This window comes from Mus pahari, chromosome 13, assembly GCF_900095145.1.
Source record: "Mus pahari chromosome 13, PAHARI_EIJ_v1.1, whole genome shotgun sequence".
Classification (NCBI taxonomy): Eukaryota; Metazoa; Chordata; class Mammalia; order Rodentia; family Muridae; genus Mus; species Mus pahari.
Genome location: NC_034602.1, coordinates 69,270,666 through 69,283,790, shown reverse-complemented (window position 1 = coordinate 69,283,790; position 13,125 = coordinate 69,270,666).

Sequence of the window (13,125 nt, the reverse complement as noted above, 5' to 3'; positions counted from 1 at the left end):
AAAAAAAAAAAAACCAAAAATGAAGAATCTAAAACCAACAGACTAATTATCAGCCCCTACCAAGTCTAAAGGCACTAGGTTCTGGAATAAACTTGTGTGAAAGTTAATTAATTAATTAATTTATTTATTATTAATCATTTTATTCATTTACATTTCAAATTATATCATATCCCCTTCCCTGTTACCCCTTCACAACCTCTTCATCCCATCCTTCTAAACCCCTCCCCTTTGCCTCTATGAGGAGTCCTGGTTCCCTCCATGTATACTCATTGTTTGGTGGTTTTGTCTCTGGGAGCTCTGTGTGGTCCATTTAGTTGATATTGTTCTTCTTATGGGATTGCAATCTCCTTCAACTCCTTCAGTCTTTCCCCTTGTTCTTCCATTGGGGTCCCTGGGTTCAGCTCAATAGTTGGCTATAAGTATCTGCATTTGTATTGCTCAGGTGTTGGTAGAACCTCTCAGGGAACACCCATATCAGGCTCCTGTCAGCAAGTGCTTCTTGGCATCAGCAATAGTGGGCTTGGTGTCTGCAAATAGGATGGATTCTTAGGTGGGAGAGTTTCTGGATGGCCTTTCCTTCTGTCTCTGTTTTATTTTTTTGTCCCTGTCTTTCTTTTGGACAGAAACATTTCTGGGTTAAAAATTTTGAGATGCATTGGTGCCTCCATCCCTCACCTGTGTGCCATGCCTAGATCACCTCTACAGGAGGTGGTCTCTACAAGTTGTATATCCCCTTTTTGTGTGATTTGGCTAAAGTCATTGCCATTGACTCCTGGGTGCCTTCCTGAAGTCTGGGACTTTCTCATGGCTACCCCAGGTGGGCAAAGTTCAACTATCTCAGCAACAGAACAGTGATCAGCTTAACTCAAGTTTACAGATCCAAACAGGATTTAATTCAGAAACATCATGAAGACACACCCAGAAATAGATGTCTGATCAGTTATCTAGGCATCATACAACTTTCTTGTTTTGTCAGATAAAATGAGCCATTATTTGAGGTTAAATGTCTGCTTTTGCAAAGCCACATAAACCTTTTCAATCCTTTGTAACAGAAAGAGACAAAAAAGGAGAAAAACAGTTACAAATATTGACAGATTTCTACCTTAACATACATTGAAATGGGTCAGATCGATTCATTTTATTCTTTCCTTGCTCTTCTGAAGTGGCCAGTGGAATCATTTGTTCAGAATGGAAAGGGGAGGGAAAGAGTTGTTGGAACTTTGAGGGTAGATAAAAGGGATTTGTTATTTGTTGTAAGAGTGGAAAAGAAAAAAATGAAACAAGAGAAACAGAATTGAAGAGTGATATTACAGCTTAGTGGAGGATATTGACAGTGTGGCTAAATGATTTCATTTGATTAAATGTGTTTGCTCTTTCATAAATACTAAGGGAGGGACCAAAAAAAAGATTCTTGTATTGCATTATCCAGGATCCCTGTTTTGCTTTGTGATACAGCTAAAGAACAAAATAACAAAAGGATATAAGATGTAAACAACACATGGAGGAACATAACTATGTTATATTAACAGATCTATGAACAGACAGTTGATAAAATAGTGATCAATGTAAGTACTTTATGGTTTTAGTGGACATAAGTGCCACATGTCTAAAGTGAAGAAAGGTAGTCACAAAGTTAAATGTGGTATTCATAGTTCTTTTTATTTTCAAGTGGAACATTATAAAACTGAACTCTTGAATTGACAAAATGGATCATAAATGTATGTGTTGATTTACTCCAAGTTAAATAAAGTTTCTATTATGGAAAAATATATTACTGTACTAGAATATTAATCAATCTGATGGGATTTTTAAGTGATAAGATGTCTACTCTATGGGTGCTCAACCATTTAACATCATGGCATAATGCTGTCTTCTGTAAATGTATTGTGTGGTAATTCAGGCTGTCTTTGGGCTACAAGATAAACATGCCTGTTAATGGAAAATGATCAATTTGACAGGTTTCTTTAACAATTTCTAGCACTGAAAATCTTAGGAATTTCATTATTTCCCCTTAGATTTTGTTTCTAAGATCAAAAGAGATGCAGGGTAGAGGTAGAGTAGACATAGGTACGGGTAGTCTCTCAGGTCATGTAGCTTGTAAGTGAACTCAGAATTTGAGCCTATAACCTCTCGGTCCAAATCATTGCCCTTTTGCTATAGGAACATGAGATTCGGCTAAACATTCAGCAGAAGCACAAAATAAAAAAAAAAAGCCACAATTCATGTTCAGGATTTGAGAAGCTAAGTCAAGATTTATGTGCTTGTCTCTACCAGCTGTCTTTAAATCGGGAGGCTAAACACATGAAAGAGTTTGTGTGGATTTCCCATTTTGGTTACTTGAAACATATTGCAATAAGTTTCTGAACCTCAGTTAAAAACAGTTTAGTTTGTGGCAAAGACTAACTGTTCCCTGGGGGAATAAAATTAAACAAGTTGTAGACCTTTCTTCAGTTTTCAATCAACTTTGATACACATTTAAAACAGTTAAAACAACAGTGAAACTGGAAACAGGGTGGCAAAATGCAAGGAGAGAGGCGGGGCTACTTTGCCATCAAGTGTGGAAGCAGATGGAGATTCCTGTAACTAGGAGAAATCATTGCCAGGAAGAGAGATGAAAAGCCAGTGTGCGAGCTGAGCGCCAGTGAAGAACAGGGGAGATTGCTGAGATCCACCAGCACGCATGCCATTAGAGATAAGCCATGGCTGCAACACAGTCTGACAGATTTAAACCGCAGAGGCAGAGAAAGATGCCAAGCATAACTATTGAACTAGTGTTGTAGGACACTTGCTTGTTTTACATTTTTCAAGCTAAGGTTCGTTTCTCCCTGGTACTCAATGGATGATGTTCAATGCAGAATCTATTTTAGTCGTTTGCTACACAAACGAAGTATCACTTGAGGAAAATTGCCCTTTGGACTCCTTTTCGCTGTGCACATTTCCCAAATAATCGAAATAATTATTTCATTGTGCTTGGATCTTTTCACACATGTCCAGTGTTAAAATTTGCTGAAAATTAGCTCAAAAGTAAAAATAACTATTTATTGGAAGAGTGTCTGGGATAATATTTAATCCTTATTCTTTTTTTTTTTTTATTTTCTTTATTTACATTTCAAATGATATCCCGAAAGTTTCCTATACCCCTCCCCCCACCTCCGCTCCCCTACCCACCCACGCCCACTACTCGGCCCAGGCCTTGCCTTGTGCTGGGTCATACAAATTTTGCAAGACCAAGGGGCCTTATTCTTATAAACCTGCATTCAATAAGTTGAAATGACTGACATCAAACTGGTATAAAAGAATGATGACATCATCATATAATCAGGACACACCCCCTATTGTCACTAGGCAAACTCCTTCCTGGAGAGAAGTACAATACTCATATTCCACCCTGTTTTGAACTTTTTAAATATTTAATTTTATTATAAAATACAGATAACAATCACATATAGACATCATATAATTATACTTCCCTAATTTTTCAAATAATTTGGATAACATTTGTGATGAAGTCCCTTTTAACCCTACCTCCTATATAATTAAAACTTCTATTCACACTGAATGCACAAAAGTGAACAAAATACTTCTAATAGCTTTCTATAGTAGCTAATGTCTGTTCTTTTTATGCAATTTATTTTATTTCCTTTTATTTTTATTGACAATATATTCTTCTTTTATCCATTATATCCTGAGCACGGTTACTCTTCCCTCCACTCCACACAGCTCCCCTGACCTCGCTTCTTTCTCAGATCCACACCCCCTCCTTTTCCTCTTCAGAAAAGAACAGGCTCCAAGAGAGGATAGGCAATCTTGACAGAATAAGACTCAATAGGATTTATTCCTTTATAGTAATTAGCTTAGAGTTAACCAAGACATAGCACAATTTTATATTTGTCAACTGATAGATAATCAAATTTGAACATTGTTCGGGCCAAGAGAGGAAAAGAATATTTATCTCAAATCGCTCACATTGATTTTGTTTCTCTCCAAGAATTATTCTTTCTTATGTAAGTGCAAATCACACAGAACAGCAAGTTAGCATTTCTCTGAGTTGTCTGTTTTCCTTTATTGGGTTGTTTACAAATAACAACATCTTCTCTTCCTTTACAGAGATCAAATGAGGTAATCTATTGCGTTCTGAATTTGTTGTTTTTATGTGTGTCTAAATGTATAAGAAAATATACTCAGTGTTGTGTCCATACTTTTATTAAATCTTGTCACAAATGGCAGACTGCTTCTTTTATGGTTAAATTATGTTTTTCAAGTTTACCCATGTAATTTCCACTTCATAAATACAATTAAGCATGTATCTCAATCTTCCATCAACCGTAAAAATAACCTAAACTTTAAATAAATTATAATCTTATCATAAAAATACTATTTAAAGTAGCAATTGATACCATATGTTTACAGTAAAGCTAATGAGGAAACCAATCTATAAAATGTGTCAGTGGCATTAATTATGCACAAATTATAAACATTTAACATAATTAATATGAATCTGTTTAGAAAATCTAGTGGAATAAATAATTTCTTGTTTAAAGTAAACTTTGTTTAATTTAGAGGGATATTGATAGTACAATAATATCCCACTTTTGTCTAAGTTATTTTATTTGCAAGATCATGCTTGTGAAATTTTCAGACTCTTATAAAAAAGAATTTTGAACTTTTCTAGTGAATAATATTTATTTTGACATCGTACATTGAAATAAATTTTATCAAATTAAATTTGATAATTTGATTCCTTCAATAGTAATTAATAATTATTAAAATTAAAATTTAGTATTATTTATAAATGACAACTGTAACACAAGAAAGATTTTAGAGGGGATTGATATATAGCCATGTGATAATATACTTTAGAGATTACAATAGCAGCCACACAACTAAATACCTTACTAGTAGTCTGAATATTTACTCCTTTGAGCGTATGTCTTTTGTAAAAACAGTTATAAAGCTGGGTGTGGTGGCACATACCTTTAATCCCAGCACTCTGGAGGCAGAGGCAGGTGGATTTCTGACTTTGAGCCCAGTTTGGTCTACAAAGTAAGTTCCGGGACAGTCAGGGCTATACAGAGAAACTCTGTCTCAACCCCCCCCCCAAAAAAAATAAACGTTTTAAAATGATCACTTATGATGACAGTCCTTCATAACTTGAAGTTTATAAGCAAACATGGCGATAGAAAAACAATCCATAATTTTATGACGTTTAAGTTCTAGAAGGCGTGATATCACAGGTAAACCATGTAGCCTACAACTTTATGTAAAGAAAGGTATAATAAAGCAAAACTGATGAAAGGATATGATGAGATTAAATCATTTTAAGTTCAATAGGAAAGAAATCCCTCACTCAAAACAGGATGTATAAGGGCTTATCTGAAGGAAATGAAAATTAAGCCAAATAAGAAAGAGGGAAAATGATAGTGTTCAATAGAATGTGGAAAGTTCAGACTCTCTTGGACATCTTTTATCTGATGTGATTCCAGCAGAAACAAACAAACAAACATCCCTCATGCTTTGTTTGCGTGAAAATGGGCAGATGGACATGAACATGGTAGCTGAGGTATAAAATGTTTCTTGCTTTCCAGGAGATGACAGATGGGATCTGGAATACCTGATGATTTGCATCGAAAACACCACAACTGTTTTTATGATTTTGAATTTAGTGTTTTGCCTAAGCAAAACAAGAACAGGACCTGGAGCCCTACATAAATATTAAGCACTTATTATAGATGATTCTTATCAAGTTTATTTTCCTGTAAAATAATCAAAAAGTGGTGCAAAAATGTGGTTCAATTTAATTCCCTAGTTGATGGGTTTGAGATTGTCTCCTGGTAACAACAGCACTATCCATGTGCTTTTGACCACTCATCCTGATTATTCCATAAATGCCTTGGAAAAACTGTATGATGATTTCCCCACTTAGAAAGGCACACAAATTTAGACAGAATTCTTTGACATAGTTTGTACCAGGCTTTCTGCTTTCTCAAACCTCAGTGAAAACAGAGAGCCCTAGAAATTTCCATGCTAGAATACATGTACCACTAACTCTGTTGACCTTACCGAGGTACTATAGAGGCATTCTGTTCATGCTTACTTAGTGAGCGAGCTGAGAGAAACTACTCTGTATACTGCCTCAATATACAGGTTCTGTTGATTTTTGTGCACCTTAAAATGTGCACATAAAATAGTGACATAAATTATAAGGAGAGTCAACTGTGATATCAAAGGTGATAGGAAATGGCACCTCCAGCTGACAAGTCAGGAGACTTAGGTGCAAAGGGGGTGGTGGAGGGGGTGGTGGAGGGTTAAAGGTTCTGGATATTTGGAAGCTGAAACATGTTAAAGGCAGTCATGACTGGAAAGAAATGGTAGAAGTAGAGAGAATACAGCTTCGTTCTAAAGAACAATAACACCAGGACTGAGTCACAATGGAAGAATGATAGGCGTTGGTTACTGAAAGAATACAAGGAGCTCTCATGCCATTGGAGGGATTGATTCAGGTTCCAAGCCAAGGGCTGCAGCATTGACCAGGGTAGGGCTACCCATGGACTGTTGTACTGGTTTCTGACAATGGCTGGAGAATCCCCCAATCCACTGGATTTTCTAGAAGTTGCAATATCAGCACAGTTATAGGCTGAGGAAATCCAACACCCTGGGCATGCAGAAAAAAGTAAACGTGTTTGATGAGGCTCTTGATACCTGAGTCTTTCGGGAAGATAGTTACAGTTACATTAGGGCATCATTTGCTGCCCAAACTGCCTCCTGAGACACTTTCCTCTTTCACAACACCAAATGAAGCAAACGCTTTCAAAGGCCAGTACTTGATAAATTTTCTTGCTGTATGTATTATCTCCATCTGATCAGAGCAAATGGCACAACAGTAGCTAGGTGGTAAGACTTTGAGGAAAGGATAAAGAATATGGGCAACTGTGAATAATACTGCTGTAAATCACATAAAATTTAAAGGTGAACTAGACCAGCATGAGCCAGAGAAGGAGTTGAAAAGGATTTACCTGCTTAATATTTTTGTAAATATGCTGTTTGGCTGGGTGTACCTTAAGATTTTGCATCTTCCAGGAGAGCTAGAAATAGATTAATGCAAACCACATGGAAGGTAAATCACCAAAACTATGTCTAGAATATACTTGAGATTTAAAATAAAAACTGTAGAAATAAAGAAGGAAGGAAGGAAGGAAGAAAGAAGGGAAGAAGGGAAGGAAGATGTAAAAGGAAAAAGGAAACAATGTGCCCTTAAATTCCAGAATACATACAGGCAACTTATATCAATGCACTATAACTTTCAAATTTCCCATTTTTGTTTGTTCAATTGGTTGATTATTTGTTTTGTTTTGTTCTGTTTTTTTTATTTAGTTGTTGTTTTTGTTATTTTTTGGTTTGGTTTTTTTTTTTTTGACTCTTTGCTTTTTTGTGAATTTTGGTCACCAATCAGATTGATGGGGGGTCTTATTATTTTCCCTGATCATAGCTATAGTTATCTCTGAGTGCATGAATAAGTGTTTAGAACACAGAAATTGTATATATGTAGAAAACCGGTGATAGCAGCAGGCTTTCCTCCACAGTCTAGGGCCTGTTCAAGCATGGCCAGATGCTTAGTTTTATAGTATCAAATATAAGTTCTCCCATAATGAGTTGGCCTTGACTCCAATTAGTCACCAGTTGGTTATCCTCATGATAAAACAAGGAGAACTGGAGATGTACTGCTAAGACTATTACGGTTGTAGTTCACTAGCTTAAAATGGAAGCAAGACAATTAATTAATATTCTTCCATAACAGCTTAAGTAGCAATTTTTAATACAATAAGAGGTAGAACTCTTGGCTTACAGTAAAATATCAACTGTATTTCTCCAAGATCCTAGTCCCGGATGTACGGTATCTTCAACAGTAAATTCATACCTTCAAGATGTGGTAGGAAATAAAAGGCCTTAGGAATATCCATATATTTTAGAGTCTATTTATTTAATTATTTGTTTATTTGTTTATTCATTTCTTCTTCTTCTTTTTTTTTTTTTTTTTACACTCCAGATTTTATTCCCCTCCTGGTCCACTCTCAGACTGTTCCACATCCCACTATCTACACCTGTCCTCAAGAGGATGTTTCCAGAGACTACAGCATCTGGGAATCCATCCCATCATCAGCCACCAAACCTAGATACTAATGCACATGCCAGCAAGATTCTGCTGAAGGGACCCTGATATAGGGGCCTCTTGTGAGGCTATGCCAGTGCCTGGCAAACACCGAAGTGGATGCTCACAGCCAGCTATTGGATGGAACACAGGGTCCCCAATGGAGGAGCTAGAGAAAGTACCCAAGGAACTGAAGGGGGCTGCAACCCTGTAGGTGGAACAACAATATGAACTAACCAGTACCCCCTGAGCTTGTGTCTCTAGCTGCATATGTAGCAGAAGATGGCCTAATCGGCCATCACTGGGAAGAGAGGCCCCTTGGTCTTGCAAACTTTATATGACCCAGCACAAGGGAACGCCTGGGCCAAGTAGTAGGAGTGGGTGGGTAGGAGAGCAGGGGCGGTGGGGGTATAGGGAACTTTCGGGATAGCATTTGTAATGTAAATAAAGAAAATAATTAAAAAAAAACTGAAAAAAAAAAAGAAAAATTATTTAAAAAAAAAAAAAAGGATGTTTCCCCACAACCCCTGCCCAACCATACCTCTAAACTCCCTGAGTCCTCCATTCTCTTTGAGGTTAGGTGCATATTCTCTGAACACAGACCTGGCAGTCCTCTGCTGTATAAGTGTTGGGGGCCTCAATCTGCTGGTGTATGCTGCCTGGCTGGTGGTCCAGTGTCTGAGAGATCTTGAGGGCCCAGGTTAATTGAGACTTCTGGTCCTCCTACAGGGTTTTCTTCCTCCTCAGCTTCTTTCAACTTTTCCCTAATTCAACCACAGGGGTCAACAATTTCTGTCCAATGGTTGGGTGCAAATATCTGCATCTGACTCTTTCAGCTGCTTGTTGGGTCTTTCAGATGGCAGTCATGATAGGATCCTTTTTTTTTTTTTTTTTTTTTTTTTTTTTTTTTTTTTGTGAGTGCCCCGTAGCCTCAGTTATAGTGTCAGGCCTTGGGACCTCCCCTTGAGATGGACCCCACTTTAAACCTGGACCTTCTTTTCCTCAAGCTCTTCTCCATTTCCATCCCTGCAGTACTTTCAGACAGGAACAATTATGGGTCTGAGATTTGACTGTGGGATGGCAACCCCATCCCTCACTCGATGTTCTGTCTTCCTGCTGGAGGTGGCCTTTACAAGATCCCTCTCCCCACTGTAAGACATGTAGTTGTTTTCTTCTTCCTCCCAAGTGTGACTGAGGAATCCTCACTTGGGCCCTTCAATTTGTTGACCTTTTTGAGTTCTGTGGACTGTATCTTGGATATTCTTTACCTTTTTTTTTTTTTTTTTTTTTTTTTTTTTTTTTTTTTTTTTTTTTTTTTTTTTGGCTAATATCAAATATCAAATGTCCTAACCAATTAGTGAAAGATAAGTTTCCTGTAACTTGCATGTTAGATAGTCTATGGTTCCTGGGTAGCATTGTTACTACAGAAGTCATGTTTCCACTAACATATACATAAATGCATACATATTTACATATGTTCAGTATGACTCTAACTTTCCTTTTATGATGCTTCTCAAATATAATTACTATTATTGATTTCATTTTATTTCCTTTCCCTCTGTACTATTCTTTCCTACTTGCAAGTTTTGTTCCCATGTCTTGCTTTTCTCCATCTGTAACATCTGTTTTTCACTATCCTCCTCTCTAGTAGTCCTTTATTCCCATCTCCCCTGAAAGATCCTCTTTACTTTCTTAGATTTAATAGTTCCTCTAGGTTACATACTAAAATAAGTAGTTGGAGATAAGATCCATAAAAAAGAGAATACATGTGGTATTTCTTTCTGTGTCTTGATTACCTATTCAGGCTAATATTTTCTAGTTCTATCAATTCATCTAATACTTTCAACACTTTGTTTCTCTTTGTGGCTGAGTAAAATTCTCCTTTGTAAACTAGAGGTATACAGGAAGCACCTCAAAATCTGGTATCTTGCAAATTTCGCTTTCATTAGTGGTACCAATATTCAGGCAAACTAAAGTGTCATCCTCAATATTTTAATTCTCTTTGGGCCACAGGTATAGTGACATAGTTGTTCAGTGGTAAAGGGTGTAATCCTCAACCTGAGGCTTGATCCTCTTGTCCCTGAAGAACTCTAACTGGTCACTAAAGCCTATAGCATCTCTTCTCTTGTTCATTCTGTTTTTCCCTCTACTTCTGTTGGCTTCTATGTCCTGCCCTGGGCACTTTCAAAATATTTGACTTGCTTTTAAGTTGGAAGTGATCACAGATATTATTTTCGTGCCATCTTTCTTGAGGAAAGCATGGATTCAGGGTATAAGAGTGAAAACCTACTAAAAAAGCTAGGACATTCAAAAGGTGATAAGGTATAGGTTGCCAGATTAAGAGAGGCTCACTCAGGTACAAATGCCTCTACTCACTGGGTCAAATTATGGCTGGTATATGGGATTCTGAGACAGAACTGGTAGAAATTCTATTGTAGGATATTGGCTATCACACTGACTCAGTTGGGAAATTCAGGCCAGCAGGTATTGCTGGTAGACAGGTCTCAGTCTTCCACTGCACAGTCACGTAACAATGTTCATCCTAATATTTTTTGAGCAACCAAAGGTGGTCTAATCATGTGCTGTGAAGCCTTGGTCTAGGACTTGGTACCAGCATAATATTGAAAGGCATGTGTATTCAGGACTATCTAGCAAAAGCCAGATAGTAATGCAAAGAAGGGCAGTGACAAGAAGTACCTGGTTCTTGCAATTTCCATGAGGACTTCAGCTGTTCTATCCCTAGGTAAACTACAGATTTGACATGAAAATCACATCTCAATATCACCAAGTGAAGGTCAGAACACCTGAAGAAGTAGGTTTCTGTGACAGCCATGGAATCTTCAACTGTCCAGCTGTTATCTGGAAGGTGGTAGTTTTCTAGCCTTTGAAACATCACCTGAGGCAGTTGTGACCCCATTCTAAAGAATTAGAAATATTAGAAGGTGTGACCTTGTCAAAAGTATTATATCACTGCTGGGTGGGCTTTAAGGTTTCAAAACTTGCACCAACCACAGAGTCTTTCTCTCTGCCTGCTCAACTGCTGGTGGGAGTGCTAACATGTATAGCCACTTTGGCAATAAACTTGGAAGTTTCTCAGAAAATTAGGAGTTGATCTATCTCACAGTCTTAAGGAACTATACTACTCCAGAGCATATTCCTAAAAGAAGTTCCACCATACCACAAGGATAAACACTATGCTCATAACAGCTTTATTCATTATAGCCAAAAACTGGAAACAGCCTATATATCTTTCTTTTTTTTTAAATTTATTATTATTTTCTTTATTTACATTTCAAATGCTATCCCGAAAGTTTCTTTATTGACATTTCCAATGCTATCCCCCCCCGCCCCTGCTCCCCTACCCACCCACTCCCACTACTTGGCCCTTCCCTTCCCCTGTGCTGGGTCATATAAAGTTTACAAGACCAAGGGGCCTCTCTTCCCAATGATGGCCGATTAGGCCATCTTCAGCTACATATGCAGCTAGAGCCTATATATCTTTCAAATGAAGAATGGATAAAGAAAATGTGGTATAGGCCTGGAGATATGGCTTAGCAGATAAGAGCACTGGGTGCATTTCCAGAGGTCCTGAGTTCAGTTCATTGAAACCGCTTGTTGAGACACAACCATCTGGAATGAGACATGATGCCCTCATCTGGCATGTAGGTGTGCATGCATACAGGCACTCACATACATAAAATAAGAAATCTTAAAATAAAAGAAAAATGTGGTACATTTTTAAATAAAAGGACTGGATATAAAATTCTCCTCTACTGCAGTGATGGCATGTGTGCCACCATATTCCATGCCATGAAGATAATGCACTGAAAAGTAGAAGCAAGTTCCCAACTAAATGCTTTACTTTTATTAGAGTAACTTTGGTCTTGGTCATTGTGTCTTTTCATAGTAAAAGAAGAGTAACTGAGACACCCATTAAGCCTATACTACTCACAGCAATAAAAGACCATCTACTGGAAAGAAGTATTTATTGCTCTTGTATACAATTTCTGAGTAACCCAGAGATGCACTTGCATATTACTTCCAAAAGTGATTTTGAATGATTCACGGTCATGATTTGGTCAATCACAATCACTTATTTCAGATTAAGCACAATCATTAAACATATTTCAACCTAACACAGCCTTGCCATCTGTTAGGTAAGAATTGACTTTAAGCTCCATAAAGGACTCACTATATGGCCAACATGAAAATGTCTCATTAAAAAAAAAATGTATTTTCAAAAGTCTGATATGAGGTGTTCCAAAGATCTCTGGCTAGGGATGCCATTCTAAAATTGATGACAATAAATTCAAAGTATTGCATAGTTGTCTGTCTCAAAGTGTCTTTGTAGTGTTTATGGTGTTTAGTGTTTGGGCTGGAACAATGGTGAAAAGGTTAAGAGTATTTGTTGCTTTTTCAGAGGACACATGTTTGGTTTTGAGTACCCCACCAAGGGACTTATAACCAACAATGACTCCTGTTCCAAAGGCGTAACGTCCTTAAACATCCTCCTCTGACCCCTAGCAAGCACATGGGGTATATATATATAATACTTTTACACATAAACATAAAGTAAATAAATTATAAAAGAAAAGATGCCTGGTGCTAGCAAAGGGGTCCTGTGAATTGCTTTTCCTTTGATTAAGGTATATTAGACAAAATAGGTATATTCCATAACTATTTTTTCAATTACTCAAATTATATTTGTTTTAAGCATTATTGCTATTCATCACTTCCATACAAAGGACAGAAGGAATGATTCATAAGTATAAAGTCTTAGAGAAATTTCTAAAGTCCTAGCACCTTTATAGAAGAATAGGAGGAGAAGGAAGGTGGGAGGAGGTATGAGAGAGAAGGAGGAGGAGGAGGAAGAGGAGGAGGAGGAGAAGAAAAGAAGAAGAAGAAGAAGAAGAAGAAGAAGAAGAAGAAGAAGAAGAAGAAGAAGAAGAAGAAGAAGAAGAAGAAGAAGAGAAAAGAAA